The 19,295-nt window shown below is 44.2% G+C and overlaps 1 protein-coding gene and 1 pseudogene across 1 annotated transcript in view; one reads left to right on the top strand and one right to left on the bottom strand.

Annotated features, from left to right (window-relative positions):
- The window catches only part of LOC126251437 (disintegrin and metalloproteinase domain-containing protein 22), a 1,101,455-nt gene extending 1,095,653 nt beyond the window's left edge, over window positions 1–5,802 (bottom strand). Inside the window, exon 1 of the mRNA XM_049951862.1 lies at window positions 5,756–5,802. The gene's annotated coding sequence lies outside the window, so the exon portion shown is untranslated. The remainder of the gene's footprint in view (window positions 1–5,755) is intronic.
- A 6,026-nt stretch (window positions 5,803–11,828) lies between these two features.
- LOC126252229 (prohibitin-2-like) lies at window positions 11,829–18,970 on the top strand (annotated as a pseudogene).
- Window positions 18,971–19,295: the final 325 nt, after the last annotated feature.

The following is a 19,295-nucleotide window of genomic DNA, read 5'->3' as shown; positions in this document are numbered from 1 at the left end:
TGGTTCAAATGGTTCTGAGCACTATTGGACTCAACTGCTGTGGTCATCAGTCCCCTAGAACTTAGAACTACTTAAACCTAACTAACCTAAGGACATCACACACATCCATGCCCGAGGCAGGATTCGAACCTGCGACCGTAGCAGTCGCACGGTTCCGGACTGCGCGCCTAGAACCGCGAGACCACCGCGGCCGGCGTGCCCACTTCATCTGAGAAATACACTTATAGCTACAGCTCATAGCTCTGAGGAATTGGGAGATTGTCTGGGAGTCATAATCAAACAACGATCCTGTAAAAACATTCGCTATATTCTGAAAGTCACAGATGAAAAAAAAAAAAAAAAAAAAAAAAAAAAAAAAAAAAAAAAAAAAGGAATCCACACAATCTGACTAACAGAGCAGTTCAGAGTCTAATGCGCTGATACAACTATAACTGTCCAAATTAAATGTTTAAGTGAATGCTCGCCATAATTTGATGATAATGGTCATCAAACGCCACGCTAAATAATGGTAGAATGTCTGTCCCGCGACGGCACGTGAAAATACGACATACGCAAACTGAAGATATATCATTAAAGTCATCCCAGAATTAACACTTCACTCGAAAATGCTTTCATGGTTACGCGTATCCCGAGTAACTTAATACGACATCCGAGGCTGTTTATAGCAATGATACCGACGTGACGCGACTCGACTCCAGACACAGATGGTGTGCTATTCAGCGTCTGGAGAGAACTGGGGCCTTACTCTCTCGCGCAGCGTTCTTATATATAAAGCCGCGGTGTGGACGGCTAAGGGAACGCCTGATCAAATCGGCTCTCCCGACTAGCCGCTGGGCTAGTAATGCACCACTTTAAGTTATCGAATAAATCATCGCTTCCTTTGCTGATGGCCGATGAAGTTCACAATTTAAATGTGCAATCAGCACACGGGTAAGTAATCATAATAAAAGTCTGACGTGGCTAACTAAAATATTTTGGGCGAGAGAATTAATTTAATTACACTGCACGCAGCAGACGAGCTCTGAACTTGCCCTTTGGAGACACGCTATCGCTATAGTTTTATAGTTATTCAAATGAAACTTCTCACATCTTTATGGTTATAGCGGATCTCCATTCTACTTAAATATAAACATCCTAGTCTTATTTATTAGCCTACTTAATCTATCTTGCTTCCTTAATTTTTAAGAAAAAAAACCAGAAAATCATGAATTTCAACTAAAATCTTAATTTGTGAGATCCAAAGCACTGTTTCTATTAAATTATTATGAAAAAGGAATCTAAATATAAATTTTTAAGTCTCTAGCTCTTTTCTGTTGCGCCAATGATTTTTACAGAAAAACGTCCAAATTTCGAAAATGGTTAAAGTTATTGAACTGACATTCAACACATGTTGATTTAGTATTACTCCTGACATGCTAGAAACGTTTCAGGTTATTTACTTGATTTTTAAAGTATCGCGCAACATTTGTGACGTCAGAGCTAGTTACAGCGGACTAGGCTGGCACACAATGGAAAGACTGATGTGAATTTTATACAGCGTGAGTAGGCTGCTTCCCTACAACAGTGCTGTGTTTACATGGTGGTTCTTTTCCGTAGTTTCTTCTGAATGCTCGCTGCACTTTTATTAAAAGATAAACATCTCGCGTAATACAACATATAAACACAATTTTCTCGCTTTGTCGCCATTTTGTCAAGGCATGCACTCGTAGTGCCAACTGATGGGCACAATGTCAACTCGGTGAGTTTTCGATTTTATTCATGCATCAGTCGTACTTGTACATGTGACATTTTGGAAAATATAAAACTGAAAACTAATGAATCATTTATAATAGCCCAGTATTAAGGTTTCTTCCTGATTTATACACTAATGGAATATGGAGAAGGTGATTGCTTGTGTTCAGATTTTCCGTGTTACTGATGAAAAACTGCAGGGTACACATTTCTTTTAATAATAAATTTCCTTCTTCTCCTGCGCTCCAAAGACCACGGTGAACCTTGGCCTTGTGACATTACGAGTAGCTAATTCGGAAATGTGTTTCTATGAGTGCTGAATACTTCACTCGACGGATTGTGGTTGGAAAGTGGCTGTGGTGTGGTCGGGCTATCTGGACCAGGTTTGGCCATGGGCACCAACGACCAGGCTGTCAGAAACAGCAATCAGTGAAGTATTTCACAGGGAACACAGGAATTCGGGTGGCGCGGTGGCTAAGCTAGTTACGATGGTGCCCGCAGTGACCTAGAATGCAGAATAAAAATTGTAATATTCCTTAAAAATGTATCAACTGCTTTGCAAAGTTACTGCAGGAAAAATGAATACAGTTTATGGACTTCCAAACAAAATCCGCCGAGTCAAATATTCAGCACTCATAGAAACAGATTTGCGAATTAGTTACTCGTAATGTCACAAGGCCAAGGTTCACAGTGATCTGTAGAACACAGGAGAAGAAGGAAATTTATTAAAAGAAATGAGTGTCCTGAAGTTTTTCATCAGTAACACGGCAAATTTGAACACAAGCAATCACCTTCTCCATATTCCATTAGTGTATAGGTCAGGAGGAAACCTTAATACAGGGCTATTATAAATGATTCATTAGTTTCCAGAGTTCTACATTTTCCAAAGTATCACATGTACAAGTATGACTGATGCATGACTAGAACCGAAAACTCACCAAGTTGACATTGTGCCCACCAGCTAGCGTTACGAGTGCATGCCTTGACAAAATGGCGACGTAGCAAGAATAGAGAGTTTATATGTGTGTATTATGCGAGGTGTTTATGTTTTATAACAGTGCAGCGAGCATTCAGAAGGAATTACGGAAAAGAACGGCCGTGTAAACACAGCACTGTGATGCATTAACGAAATTCACCAGAAGAGCTCACTACAAATGGAACCATGCTTGTAAATACATTCTAAGAAAAAACGACGCACCACGAAGGAACTATCCGAAAGGGACGGAAATTGGTAGATGTATTGTACATATACAGGCGAACAAATAATTACAATTTCAGAAAAAAATGCGTAATTTTTTCGAGAGAAAAATCTTCAAAGTGAGCAAGTCATTAATGCATTGGTCCAACTCTGGTCCATAAGCAATCACTTATTGGGCTTGGCATTCATTGATGGAGGTTCTTGGATGTCATCCTGAGGAATATTGTGCCAAATTCTGTCCAACTGGCGTGTTAGATAGTCAAAGATCTGAGCTGGTTGCAAGTCGCTGCCCATAATCCTCTAAGCGTTCTCAATTTGGGAGAGATTCGGCGACCTTGCTAAACAAGGCAGGGTCTGGCAAGCACGGAGATGGTCAGTAGAACCTCGTCGTGTGTAAGCGGTCATTACCTTGCTGAAATGTAACCCCAGGATGGCTTGCCACGAAGAGCAACAAAACGGGGCATAAACATGGTCGACGCACTGCTGTGCTATAGTGTGCCGCAAGCAATGAAATGAAATGGCACCCCAGACCACCATTCAGGGTTTCGGGCGATATGGCAGGCGACAATTGGGTTGGTATCCTACCAGTGGAGTAGAATTGTATTCAGCGATGAGTCCCGCATTGATCTAAGCCTAAATGACCAGTGGAGACGTGTCGACGCATATGTAAGCACCGGTCTTGTAAATGTTTTATAAAATGTAAATTTGGGAATGAGAAAAATATTTTATTTAATAAATAGGCTCCATTGGCTGTTTAATATCTCTTTCTAATTTCGTAAGTTGTGTTTAATACTGCTCTACTCTCTGAAAAATGTACTTTCTCAAGGTTATTAAGGGTTGCACGTCCTCGTTACGCGCTTTCCCAGAAGATATATTATACTTCGCTTTCTGCCCGTTTATGTTCAATCCGGTATTCCTGCTGGTCTACTCACACGTGATGAATGTCTTCTCCATTGCCTTCCGAGTTCTTGCAATTGTATATCGTCAGCATTAGCAAGTATCGGCACTGATTTATAAATGATCATCCCCCGCGCAGCAGATTTGCATCCCTCGTAACCTTGGTTAAGCCAATATTAAAGAAGAGGCACGCCACCGTATATCCTTGTTGTACATCATCTTGTATATTCAGTATATCAGACATCATTCTTTTCCTCCTTGTACTACTCCATAAGTAATTCATTGACAGTCAAGCCATGAAGTTCGTTATAATCAAATATTACAGCAGAATATTTCAATGCCTAAACTAATTTTCACTTACATATGATTTTAATAACCAATCAGTGGCCTATGGATGTGTCAAAATATGCTGTGAGTCACCATCTGTGGAAGATTACTGCTAGTACACTCCACCTGGTATGAGTCACATACCAATGGAGACATTCAGCATATGCTGATGTGGCTATTAGAAATGACAGTCGAAACTGATTTAGGTATTGAAGTGTTTTACACAAGTAACTGACAGCAATAAACCTTGAAAACTGATTATGAGCTTCTGAACTTGCAGTTACTAATTTGATCTTCACTGCTTGCGGTTCTTATGTGGATGAAGAATATTAGCAGTGTGGACCCTAAAGTTCGGTTCCGTTTAGAAATTCGATTCCACTTAGGACCTAAGCCATTAATAGACGAGAATATCAATGTATGTAATTCTTTTCGCTCGGTTCACAAAGTTCCTGCTGTAGTTACTCGAAAGTAACTTTAAAGTATTTGGAAGTAATCGAACAAGGTGGTACAGGGGTTTTAGCACACTGGCCTTTCATTCATTAATCTATGAAGGGTAAGTGCAGGCTCCAGAAGGAGCTATCACGAGTTCGTGTTTATTTACACCCATCCTCTATGTCGGTCGCAATCAGGTTTCTGCCACACTGACTTGCTATGGAATTTGTCCGTTGCTGTTGTGACCATTACAGGGAAATTTGGAACGTAACCTAAGATTATGATTATGCAGGCGAATGGAATACATGAAGAAACGTTGTGAGACAGAGCGGTAATTAAGCATAACATCCTGGAGCTACCTGGAAAGTTTTTATATTTTTCGTGTACGCCATTCCTCGTTCCGTCTCTTACAATATCGACATCGTCGAGACCTGGAAATATAATTATGCTCATGCTTTCGGCCGTACCAGTTCTCTGGAAGGTACAGTACACCGTCGGCTACATGTTTAGCAGAAATATGATACACTGCTTTATAAACCGCAAAAGTAAATCTTTCGTACAAAAACAGAGGGAAGTTTATTTTTATCTAAGCCACTGTGCGCAGGTCAACCATTTACATCTTTTCCAGTTATTTTTAAATTTATCCCACTAACAATGTCAATTTCTCCACATAGCTGTATCGCACCTTTCGGACTAAATATTACACATTACACATTTACATTAACGTCAAAATAAAATATTTGACACAGTTGTACTGAGAAACTGACATTGTTTCCGCAGTATATATAATTTTTTGCATTTGCGTTTAAAAACAGTTTTACATGTCTCTACCTACAGACAACACGACATTCAGCAACACGATTGGTGGCAAACGGCTACATTGCATGATGTTAAACTGCAACCATCCCTAACTCGGTATTAAGTTCTTATAAAACTCGTGTTAGAGACGGCTATTGCTTATTGCACCGGAAGAGGAATAGTTCTTTTACACATAATCTGCTTCGTGGTTAACACATTACTTAGAGAAGCTTTTACGCCCATACCTGCACCAGCGGCAATTTTTTATTTCTGAGACATGTGACTGTTTTAATGGAAAATGAAGTCGGCAGTGTCAGCTGAGTCCCATCAGGTGGTACATGCAGTGTGATCGGTACGTAGCGAGGTACTCACCCACGGGGCTCTCCTCCGTCCAGAAGGAGTCATCCAGCGTGTAGTCCGCCTCTGGAAACACAAACAAACCACGTGAGAAGGCGAAGTTTTAACTCTTAACATGGCAAGCAGATGAGCTTCTGAAGAGCCGCACCAGCGACTGTAAAGTAAACAAAAGTATATATACAATAATCTGGTTTCTCTGATAGCTGATAACGACATCTCGGAAGCGATAAGTGTACACCTCTGAAAAAGAGAATGTATTATATAGATCAACATTTGGTCATGCAATTTATGGCGTGCAGTCTGTTTAGCATACCGAAGTCTAATCTAGAGTTTTTTCTTATACCACAGACGCTGCTTGTCACACGCTGCTGACACAGTAAAGGGCTGAGACGATCGTGCACAGCCTGGAGCACTCTAGTGATCCCTCGTCAAACATTTTTGTGTCTGAAATATAAACGTCCGCAGCTCGTGGTCGTGCGGTAGCGTTCTCGCTTCCCGCGCCCGGGTTTTCGGGTTCGATTCCCGGCGGGGTCAGGGATTTTCTCTGCCTCGTGATGACTGGGTGTTGTGTGATGTCCTTAGGTTAGTTACCTTTCAGTAGTTCTCAGTTCTAGAGGACTGATGACCATAGATGTTAAGTCCCATAGTGCTCAGAGCCATTTGAAGCATTTTACTGAAATATAAACAAACTTCACTGATACTGTATTCTGCCATGCTGACTAGGTCATGTTACATCTCCTATTACGATTTTTAATCGACTGCACATGTAATGTATTCCAGGCTCAACAAGGTGACAACTGCATATAGCTATGTTTCGTTAATGTATCAGCATACTACAACTACATTTCACATGATACGTTTTTCCACACATCAATAAAGTTTTGCATCACCTCGGTTCCGAGAGTTCCGGAACCTGTTCAGAAAACTGGAAGAGAGATCAACATAAACATCATTTCCGCCCTTTTTACTGCTCGTAATAATAATAATAATAATAATAATAATAATAATTGCGTGTGACGAGGGCCTCCCGTCGGGTAGACCGCTCGCCTGGTGCAAGTCTTTCGATATGACGCCACTTGGCGACTTGCGCGTCGATGGGGATTAGATGATGATAATTAGGACAACACAACACCCAGTCCCAGAGCCGAGAAAATCTCCGAACCAGCCGCGAATCGAACCCGGGGCCTTAGGATTGACAGTCTGTCGCGCTGACCACTCAGCTACCGGGGGCGGATTTTACTGCTCGCGAAAACCACACATTGCATGTTGTAACACCATACAGCGAGACCTTCAGAGGTGGTGGTCCAGATTGGTGAGCACACCATTACCTTTAATACCCAGCACCTAGTACTCTTGCATTGATACATGGCTGTATTCGTCGTGGCATACTATCCAAAAGATCATCAAGGCACTATTCCTCCAGATAGTCCCACTCCTCATCGGCGATTCGACGTAGAACCCTCAGAGTGGTTGGTGGGTCACGCCGTCCATAAACAGCCCTTTCCAATATATCCCAGGCATGTTCGATAGGGTTCATGTCTGGAGAACATGTTGGCCACTCTAGTCTAGCGACGTCGTTATTCTGAAGGAAGTCTTTCACAAGGTACGCACGATGGGGGCGCGAATTGTTGTCCATGAAGACGAATGCCTCGCCAATATGCTGCTGATATAGTTGCACTATCGCTCGGAGGATAGCATTCACGTATCGTACAGCCGTTACGGCGCCTTTCATGACCACCAGCGGCGTACGTCGACCACAGATAACCACTCCGTTTTCAGGCCAAAAGTGGCCTATCGGGACCATCCGAAAGCCGTGTTATCCTCAGCTGAGGATGCGAATAGGAAGGGCGTGTGGTCAGCACACCTCTCTCCCGGTCGTTATGATGGTTTTCTTTGAACGGAGCCGCTACTATTCGGTCGAGTAGCTTCTCAATTGGTATCACGAGGCTGAGTGCACCCCGAAAAATGGCAACAGCGCATGGTGGCCCGGATGATCACCCATCCAAGTGCCAGCCACGCCCGACAGCGCTTAACCAGTGTATCCACTGCGGCAAGGCCGTTGCTGGCCACAGATAATGCCACCCCAAAACATAAGGGAACCTACAAAAAAAAAAAAATGGTTCAAATGGCTCTGAGCACTATGGGACAATATCTGAGGTCATCAGTCCCCTACAACTTAGAACTACTTAAACCTAACTAACCTAAGGACAACACACACATCCATGCCCGAGGGAGGATTCGAACCTGCGACCGTAGCAGTCGCGCGGTTCCGGACTGAATCGCCTAGAACCGCTCGGCCACACCGGCCGGCTAAGGGAACCTACACCTCGCTGCACTCGCTGTACAGTGTATCTAAGGCGTTCAACCTAACTGGGTTGCCTCCAAACACGTCTCCGACGATTGTATGGTTGAAGGCATATGCGACACTCGGTGAAGAGAACGTGATGCCAACCCTGAGCCATCCATTCGGCATGTTGTTGGGCCCATCTATACCGCGCTGCATGGTGTCGTGGTTGCAAAGATGGACCTCGCCATGGACGTCGGGAGTGAAGTTGCGCATCATGCAGCCTATTGCGCACAGTTTGAGCCGTAACACGACGTCCTGTGGCTACACAAAAAGCATTATTCAACATGGTGGCGTTGCTGTCAGGAGTCCTCCGAGCCATAAACCGTAGATAGCGGTCATCCACTGCAGTAACGGCCCTTGGGCGGCCTGAGCGAGGCATGTTATTGACAGTTCCGGTCTCTCTGTACCCCCTTCTTGTCCGAATCGCTTTGGTTCACTTCGAGACGCCTGGACACTTCCCTTGTTGAGAGCCCTTCCTGGCACAAAGTAACAATGCGGACGCGATCGTATCGCGTTATTGACTGTCTAGGCATGGTTGAACTACAGACAACACGAGCCGTGTACCGCCTTCCTGGTGGAATGACTGGAACTGATCGGCTGTCGGAACCCTCCATTTAATAGGCGCTGCTCATGCATGGTCGTTTATATCTTCGATCGGGTTTAGTGACATTCTGAACAGTTAAAGAGATTGTGTCTGCGATACAATACCCACAGTGAATGCCTATCTCCAGGAGCTCTGGGAACCAGGGTGATGCAAAACCTTTTTTGATGTGTCTAATATATTGTAACTAGGTTAGAAATACGAAGTAAACTGTAACATTATTGGGGTGGTATCTAAGTTGTTAGCGTTTTTCCATATGTAACTAATCACGACAGATCTTACTCATCAATAATGTATGCTGGGGTATATTTAGATTCCGCGACTGTAGAAATCACGTAGCTTTCAAGCGAAGAGCACATCGAGCTATGTTCGGAGCGCAGTTTCATCGGAAAGGAAGATAGTTGAAGGCTGTTCAAATGTTCAAATGTGTGTGAAATCTTATGGGACATAACTGCTAAGGTCATCAGTCCCTAAGCTTACACATACACCCATGCCCGAGGGAGGACTCAAACCTCCGCCGGGACCAGCCGCACAGTCCATGACTGCAGCGCCCTAGACCGCCCGGCTAATCCCGCGCGACTGATGGCTGTTCGATAGAGAGCGGAAAACATGAAAATCTGAGGGTGCACTCAGTTGAGTAACGTGGGTCCGGAATGACTTCCCACCCAAATTCCTGTACAGCGTTTTTTTGTCAGTGACACCACTTCACGCACGCTAACTGGTCGTTGTTCTCGGATTGTGTCTTTAAGCCGTTCAGTTGTTGATAAATTTCATTAGTGATGGTTACAACTCGGGGAAGAAATTCTCTTTTTGGATGCGCGCAGACCTTTGTACGGGGGAGCTTCTGCTTTGTTTTGGCTCAAGTATTCATTTATTGTCTTTATGTTAACAAAAGACACAATTTTTCGTCACTAGTAATGATACAGGGTAGGTGTAGGCGGTGTTGCTTACGAGCAAACTCGTGACGAGGAAACAGAGGTGCGCTATGGTCCCATACTGATTTTTGTGATTTTAGCTTAGAACATGTGGTCCCTCCCCATACACCCGATTTTTTAACCCTCGCCGTTGGACGTTAATGTCGCACGATGGTGGAATGATCACAGTGGATCACACCTGCCATTTTCCGAGCACAATGACGTGGGTCGTTAAGGATTAACGTGTTTAAACGATCTTCAAGAATCTCCGAAGGGAGTGTCACTAATGACAAAATGATCCTCCTTGAATCAAGAAGACCACTTTCCTGTTTTGCTCCGTCCAATGGCATTAACCCCATACATGACAAAAACTTTTTGGCTGCTTCTACTGCTGTCACCCACCTATTGAACAGAAACGGAAGAATATAGAAGAATATGACAGAAATGTTCCAAATTCTCCACTTAGAACTCTATTTTCTAGTCCACAGATGCACTCACTATCTCCAAATGACAAAGTGACAATGTGTGAACTCAAATAACAACAGTAAACTACAAATAAAATGAGACAATCCATGAATAAACCCTAGGCAATCTGAACACTAACATGCAAAACGAAAAAACTACGAAATTATGCACCAACTTAATATAGAGGTTTATTCTGAATGATGGACCGATTTTCAAAAATTCGTATGTACTCAAGTACAAATCCAAAATGAACAAGCTTTATATCAATGAAAAGAAGAAGTTTCAAAGTTTTTGGCGGGTGGTGATGGTTTCAGAAACGGCCGATAGAGTTCACGCGGCAATAGAGCCGTCATTCAGTTTCATTGTCAGTTCTGAGTGAGATGGCGACTGTGGAGCACAAGGTTTTCGGCGTTCGTGAGTCCGCAGAAAGTGACTCGCAAATTGTAATGCAGCAAGCATTTCGTACCAAATTCGGTATTCAACCACCAACTCGAAAAAGCATTAGCCGTTGGTTTAAGCAATTTAAACAGACTCGGAGTGTGTGCAAAGAAAAAAAGCATAGGCCGACCGCGTGTGTCAGACGATGATGTCTGATGGATTCAAGAAAGTTTTAAATTGATATCAAACAGTATGAAAAAAAAAAAAACTTTGAAACTTCCTCTTTTCATTGGTCTAAATCTTGTTCATTTTGGATTTGTACTTGAATAAATAGAAGTTTTGAAAATGGGTCCATAATTTAGAATAACCCTGTATTTAAATGGTATGTGTTCTGCTGTATGTATTTATGACCTTGCAGTAACTGTATAATTTATACATCACTTCACTTAATTTTTGGAGTGAAGGAAAATGTTGGCAACACTACGAAACACAAACCACAACACATACTTAGAAGCAAAAAAATGGCTCTGAGCACTATGGGACTCAACTGCTGAGGTCATTAGTCCCCTAGAACTTAGAACTAGTTAAACCTAACTAACCTAAGGACATCACAAACATCCATGCCCGAGGCAGGATTCGAACCTGCGACCGTAGCGGTCTTGCGGTTCCAGACTGCAGCGCCTTTAACCGCACGGCCACTTCGGCCGGCACTTAGAAGCACAAAAACAAACAGTATACAGTATTGTACATAAAATTGTGCTGTGAAAAACATAAAAATGCATAGTGCTCCGGAACAACTAAAAATTAGGCCAAAATTATCAGTGTCTAACGCAGAAAAACAATGATGTGCTAGCAGACAGTATTTCCCGGTGTCAGCCAGAAATCAAGCGAAAATCACCGTAAGTACAAATCAACATATTCTTAACAAAGTGTTTTTCGATCTAAAAGCAAATTAAAATGTAACTTAATTACAGGCCACTGATGATGATTTTCCTCGATAAAGCGAAATGCGTATCATGCATTTTGTAGTTGCAGTGACAGAACAAAAGTACCCTCAAGAATTTGGGTTGAAGATTCACGTACGACAGGGGTGTGAAATGATATGCAGTTGTTTCCACATCTAGCACACAGTTTCAGCATCTGTCATGTTTCAATGGACCCTGTCTCCAATCCTTGAAGGCAGTGCATATCGTACTACTACTGGATCTAACTCTGAGGCCATCAGATGGGAATCCATGCATGTGTAGCAAGAGTTAAGCATCTCCTCTCTCCGCAGCCATCCACAACATTATCAGTTTTTCACAAATTACCTTCTCGGTTGGTCATGGTTTCCGTATCCTTGGTCCACAAGGACGGAATACCTAGAACTGTCTTTCAACAGTTATGTATGAACACCACCATCGATGCCTGAGGCGACCCAACAAGTACACTTGTAAGTCCAGGTCTTATCTTTTCCCTTGTGCGAGATCAGCATCTTCGCTGTCTCGTGTGGGCTGTCCGCAATGCCTGTTTCATGTCTTTGGAGTGTCAAGTATGAAGTTTCGACTAATTTCTTGTTACTCTGTTCTAGTGCTCCCTGATACAACTTTTGTCAAGTCGTCGGCGTATGCTATGGAGCCATTTGCTTGGGTAAATCACCTATTTCCTGTAAAAAAAACTTTCCAGAGCAACGTTTCAAAACTCTGGTCCAAATACAGAGCCCTGTAGACATTCATAAATTCAATACTTTTCTATTACCTTTCTCTAGCAAAGGAATCTAGATTTCCTTCCTTTGCAACAGTTCCAGAGACCGAGTGCACCGGAAAATATTAATCACTTTGAATAATACAGAGCCGGCCAGAGTGGCCGAGCTGTTCTAGGCGCTTCAGTCTGCAACCGCGCGACCGCTGCGCTTCAGTCTGGAACCGCGCGACCGCTACGGTCGCAGGTTCGAATCCTGCCTCGGGAATGGATGTGTGTGATGTCCTTAGGTTAGTTAGGTTTAAGTAGTTCTAAGTTCTAGGAGGCTGATGACCTCAGATGTTAAGTCCCATAGTGCTCAGAGCCATATGAACCATTTTTTGAATAATGCAGAATGGATACTAGGCGGCAATGAGGCCATCCACAGCCGATGTAAGCGTATTAAAATAGAGGGTATGTACCAGTCGATTGTACAGAATCAGAGCACTAGAATGCGTGGACATGGAGACGTTATAAACTGGCCCTAAACGAGGTTTCGTGATTGGACGTGTCCATGCTCACACCGTTAATGAAGTTACCCAATTTTTGTCAATACATCAAAACGGTATAGTCAACGTGTCTACAAGAAGTGATGCCCCACCCGACGCCGTGCATCGCCCATTTGTACTTCAAGGTATTCTTGCAGCAGTGTACCGTAGGTCTCTAGAAGAGCTTAGCGTTCCAAAGGATTGGAAAAGGTCAAGGTCTTCCCCGTTTTCAAGAAGGGACGTCGAACAGATGTGCAGAACTATAGACCTATATCTCTAACTTCGATCAGTTGTAGGATTTTGGAACACGTATTATGTTCGAGTTTAATGACTTTTCTGGAGACTAGAAATCTACTCTGTAGGAATCAGCATGGGTTTCGAAAACGACGATCGTGTGAAACCCAGCTCGCGCTATTCGTCCACGAGACTGAGAGGGCCATAGACACGGGTTCCCAGGTAGATGCCGTGTTTCTTGACTTCCGCAAGGCGTTCGATACAGTTCCCCACAGTCGTTTAATGAACAAAGTAAGAGCATATGGACTATCAGACCAATTGTGTGATTGGATTGAACAGTTCCTAGATAACAGAACGCAGCATGTCATTCTCAATGAAGAGAAGTCTTCCGAAGTAAGAGTGATTTCAGGTGTGCCGCAGGGGAGTGTCGTAGGACCGTTGCTATTCACAATATACATAAATAACCTTGCGGATGACATCGGAAGTTCACTGAGGCTTTTTGCAGATGATGCTGTGGTGTATCGAGAGGTTGTAACAATGGAAAATTGTACTGAAATGCAGGAGGATCTGCAGCGAATTGACGCATGGTGCAGGGAATGGCAATTGAATCTCAATGTAGACAAGTGTAATGTGCTGCGAATAGATAGAAAGAAAGATCCCTTATCAATTAGCTACAGTATAGCAGTTCAGCATCTGGAAGCAGTTAATTTCATAAATTATCTGGGCGTACGCATTAGGAGTGATTTAAAATGGAATGATCATATAAAGTTGATCGTCGGTAAAGCAGATGCCAGACTGAGATTCATTGGAAGAATCCTAAGGAAATGCAATCCGAAAACAAAGGAAGTAGGTTACAGTACGCTTGTTCGCCCACTGTTTGAATACTGCTCAGCAGTGTGGGATCCGTACCAGATAGGGTTGATAGAAGAGATAGAGAACATCCAACGGAGAGCAGCGCGCTCCGTTACAGGATCATTTAGTAACCGCGAAAGCGTTACGGAGATGATAGATAAACTCCAGTGGAAGACTCTGGAGGAGAGACGCTCAGTAGCACGGTACGGGCTTTTGTTGAAGTTTCGAGAACATACCTTCACCGAGGAGTCAAGCAGTATATTGCTCCCTCCTACGAATATCTCGCGAAGAGACCATGAGGATAAAATCAGAGAGATTAGAGCCCACACAGAGGCATAACGACAATCCTTCTTTCCACGAACAATACGAGACTGTAATAGAAGAGAGTACCGATAGAGTTACTCAAAGTGCCCTCTGCCACACACCGTCAGGTGGCTTGCAGAGTATGGATGTAGATGTAGAGGTAGCAGATCTCTGCCCAGACCAGAAACAGGATCGGCCCGAGGGGACACAGAAAGCCAAAATGGCGGACCCCACTGCGTCGTGAGGCAAACGCTGAGGAAGAAGAAGATGATGAGTGGAGAGAAAAGCCTGGAGACTGGGTGAGTATAAGAGACGCGTTGGATACTCAGACTGTAACGTCTGCAGTACGCACACGCTGGGGCCAGCAGCAACTTTGGCGGCCAGATTCTGCACCGCTAGCCCGACTGGACTGCCAAGTTGCAGCAGCAGCAGCAGCAACAGTAACAGCACAGTGGCGGCGGTTGTACGGCAGCGCGGCGCCTGCGGTCTAGCCAGGAGGTGGGGGTGGGGGTGTGGGTGGGAGGGAGGTTGTGGGTGGGGTTGGCGGCAGGTCGTGCCACGGCCACCCCGGGGCCGGCCTGTGGTCGAACAACATGCGCGGCGCGCCTAACTTGGCGACAAACGAGTCGGCCGCCGCCTGTCGCTTGCTGGCTGGCGCGTGCGCTCGCTGTCCGCAGCAGAAGGCAGCTGTCCTCTTGTTCCGCCTAATGGCCCGCTGCGAGTCACGCCGGGCAGCGACGTGCCTGCGGCCACCACTACCTTGGGCTAGCCGCGACCGCATCGACTGACGGCCAGCTCACTGACTTTTCCGTCTATTTTACCACGTTTTTATTAGGCCTTGTCCGCCTCTTCGGTACGAATTTTGTAACTGATTTTAACCTAGTTTCCCAGAGAGCTATACAAAGTATTAAACGTAACTCAGAACTCGATGACGATGCATTATTAACTTGCTTTTTTCTCTGTCCGATCCATAAGGCTGGGGAATAGGGATGAAAACGCCTAGTAACGCCAGACATGTCGGCTTCTCTGCAGGACTGGCGTGTTGTGCGGGTAGTATCAGAGCGCGTTCCAGGCGGGATAAGGGCGGATTGGCACAAATGAGGTGTGTGACAGCGGAGGAGATGAATATCGCTTTCTTGTCTGAGTGTTCAGTACAAATTCTGCAACTGATTTTCAACTCTCTTCCCAATGAACTAGAAACTTGAAATTTTACACGTGGCTCAGAACTGGATGACAATGCAAGAATAACTTCACTTTCTTGTCTGGTAGGGGGGGTACTTCGTTTTCTGCTGTCATTTTCGGATGAGCTGCAGACTTGAAAATTTAAACATAGCACGGAACTGGACAACAATGCAATATTAACTTGCTTTCTTGTCTTGTGTGGCGGAGGGTACTTTGTGTACCACTACCATTTCCCACTTCTCCATCTTCTGTCACAAATGGTTTGCGAGAAGAATGGATCGCTGGTGAGCCTCTGGTCATTTTGCGAGGTATACATAAGAGAAAGCATATACTGATTCGTTCAGCTGAAGAGAAACTAAAATAAACCTGAAATTTATCATATGTTCCTGTTGTAAGCTAATAAAAATGCCTGAAATCGACTGAACAATGTAATACGCACAAGACTACAAAGTAGTAAGTAATTTAAATAAAAATGAAGTTTTAATATAATACCATACATTTTTAAACTGGACAGAAAAAGTATAAAGTACTTTATGTTTGCTCCATGCAGATTTATAGCCTCTTATATACAGACATGAAAATTTATGATTGCGAATTTTTAATAGCTATAAGAATACTTGTAAGATTTAAAACGGAAAACGCCGGTCACAAGCGGTATGTAACTGATGCATGAATAGTTCATCTCCTTACTATTACACTACTTTCTAAGTAGTTTGATTTAAAAACTTGGTATATTAGAAATTTATTTTTATGTAAATAATTATTTTAAAAAAGTGATGTACTATCGATGAAGATCAAGTGACTGATTACGATCAGTGCAAATGAACGTGAACTACTGTCATACTACAGTTAAGTATAATAAAACTTCTTCCATATCTTATCATAACTTAAATTGCTGCTAATCTTTGTTCGCATCACTTTGCACTAGCCGTTGCCTAGCCCTGTGACGAGGCAGTATTGTTGCTCCGTGTAACAAAGCCACCTCACAACAGCTGCTACTTTCGGTGGTAGGAGGGGTTCTCTTCCTGTCACATTATTATGTTTGATGACAAGTGTATCTTGTGGATAGAACGATTATATCTAGAGGCACATGTTGTAAACGCCGATGTAATGTTCCCTCTACGTTGTCAACAGTACTAAACGCAACGATAGGTGGAGAAAAATTTCCTCTTTGTTTATTCATGAGCTAACGGCCATGCACCAGTTCCCGTCAGATCACCAAAGGTAAACGGTGTCGGTCTTGGATACCACTTGGATGGGTGACCGTCCGGATCTGCCGAGCGCTGTTGCCTTGCGGCGGGGGGGGGGGGGGGGTGAGGGGCGAGGGGCACTCATTCCATTGAGGTGAAATGAGAAGCTACTTGATTGACAAATAGAGGATTTGGTCACGAAAACTGACAAGAGAGAGAGAGTTGTCCTGACCGCATGTCCTCCATATCCGCATCCAGTGACGCCCATCGGCTGAGGATGACACGGCGGCCGGTCGTCGCCGTTGGGCATTCGGTAGCCTGTTCGAATGGAGCTGGGTGGCTAGCTTCTTCATACATTTGCGAAAGGAATAGTTCCTTCGCTAGATTTTACAGTTGCATTCATTAGAGTAATGTTAAATGAATTTTTAAACAGTTTATTAATACTATGCGTATCCGTGGTGGTCTTGCGGAACGTTAGTTGTAAGATTTGTAGGTCATGGGGTTATGAATGTCCGTAAACTGCATGTACTGGCTGCTTTAACCTCTAAAAGATATTTTTGGTTCGGCAGTTCGTGAATGACCTAGAATTCAGCTGTGCTAATGCACACAATAAGCTAAGTGATTAGACTGGTCGCTTTGGAAAGGGCCCTAAAGGCGTTGGCACAGGACCGAAAAAACTAGCTGCAGCTGGTGCGAGTCAGTACCTCTATACAGTTGAAGGTGATCACAGGGCCATAATACACAGTACAATTGATGGTGTCCAAAATTATATTTGCACAGTAGGCCTGCACTTTAGAATCCCAATACCTTACAATCTATGAAATAAGATCACGACCACGTAAAATTTTTTCTCCTATGGGAAACAAAGACTTGCAGATGGTTAATATTTTCCGCGTCTGCTGTCCAGGCCAGATGCAAAAAAACTTCCCATAATGTACAGATAACTGGGCCTAGATTGAATTAAAAAAGTTCTGCCATCCATTTATAGTGAGTGTTGTTGGTAAGATTAATGCCTCACAGCTAATTCAAAGGTAACTCACAGAGAGAGAACAAGTTCTCAGTACAATTCTGGATGTTGTTTCTATAATACACTCCTGGAAATGGAAAAAAGAACACATTGACACCGGTGTGTCAGACCCACCATACTTGCTCCGGACACTGCGAGAGGGCTGTACAAGCAATGATCACACGCACGGCACAGCGGACACACCAGGAACCGCGGTGTTGGAGGTCGAATGGCGCTAGCTGCGCAGCATTTGTGCACCGCCGCCGTCAGTGTCAGCCAGTTTGCCGTGGCATACGGAGCTCCGTCGCAGTCTTTAACACTGGTAGCATGCCGCGACAGCGTGGACGTGAACCATTCGCAACCGTCTCCATGAAGCTGGGCTACGGTCCCGCACACCGTTAGGCCGTCTTCCGCTCACGCCCCAACATCGTGCAGCCCGCCTCCAGTGGTGTCGCGACAGGCGTGAATGGAGGGACGAATGGAGACGTGTCGTCTTCAGCGATAAGAGTCGCTTCTGCCTTGGTGCCAATGATGGTCGTATGCGTGTTTGGCGCCGTGCAGGTGAGCGCCACAATCAGGACTGCATACGACCGAGGCACACAGGGCCAACACCCGGCATCATGGTGTGGGGAGCGATCTCCTACACTGGCCGTACACCACTGGTGATCGTCGAGGGGACACTGAATAGTGCACGGTACATCCAAACCGTCATCGAACCCATCGTTCTACCATTCCTAGACCGGCAAGGGAACTTGCTGTTCCAACAGGACAATGCACGCCCGCATGTATCCCGTGCCACCCAACGTGCTCTAGAAGGTGTAAGTCAACTACCCTGGCCAGCAAGATCTCCGGATCTGTCCCCCATTGAGCATGTTTGGGACTGAATGAAGCGTCGTCTCACGCGGTCTGCACGTCCGGCACGAACGCTGGTCCAACTGAGGCGCCAGGTGGAAATGGCATGGCAAGCCGTTCCACAGGACTACATCCAGCATCTCTACGATCGTCTCCATGGGAGAATAGCAGCCTGCATTGCTGCGAAAGGTGGATATACACTGTACTAGTGCCGACATTGTGCATGCTCTGTTGCCTGTGACTATGTGCCTGTGGTTCTGTCAGTGTGATCATGTGATGTATCTGACCCCAGGAATGTGTCAATAAAGTTTCCCCTTCCTGGGACAATGAATTCACGGTGTTCTTATTTAAATTTCCAGGAGTGTAGTACTCAGTTTCGGAAAGAAGTATACAGCAGCTGCAGAGGCAGAACAGTGGTTCAACGAGAATCTCAGCAAGCTACATTTGTTGTGGAGACAGCAAAACGAGAACAGCAGCAGAGATTGCTCAAGCAGAAGGTGAAGCACAAGCTGCCGAAGTTTTAGGACAAGCAATAACAAAGAACCCAGAGTACCTGAAGTTACGAAAAATTCGAGCTGTACAAAACATATGTAGAACAACTGGAAATTCGCAGAATATAACATTTCTCAGTGGAAACAGCTTAATATTGAATGTTGTGATCCAATATCTGATAATCTTAGTACCAAGTTAAAACACTGAAACACGATTGGCTGTAATGCTTTACAAGAGTCAGTGGCAAACACAGAAATTACATGTTCCTTTTATGGGGAAAATGTCACCAATGACAACGTAATGTTGGCTGGTGATAACTGCCAATGAGTGCTTCAGGTATCAAATTGTGATAATAATTTACACAGTTATTTATAGCATTGTAATGACTGAGAACTCCATTGGCATATTAGTTGCAGAAATATTCTTATATGATTTTTCATGTGACCATAAGAAATATCGCTTTTGTTAAAAAAAATAGCTAGTAGAACACTAGGCTCCGGCCCTGGAGGTTCTGGTTTCATCACCGGGTAGC

This window comes from Schistocerca nitens, chromosome 4, assembly GCF_023898315.1.
Source record: "Schistocerca nitens isolate TAMUIC-IGC-003100 chromosome 4, iqSchNite1.1, whole genome shotgun sequence".
In the NCBI taxonomy this organism is placed as follows: Eukaryota; Metazoa; Arthropoda; class Insecta; order Orthoptera; family Acrididae; genus Schistocerca; species Schistocerca nitens.
Note: the sequence above shows the minus strand (reverse complement) of the source record. Positions and strands in the feature narration are given on the sequence as shown.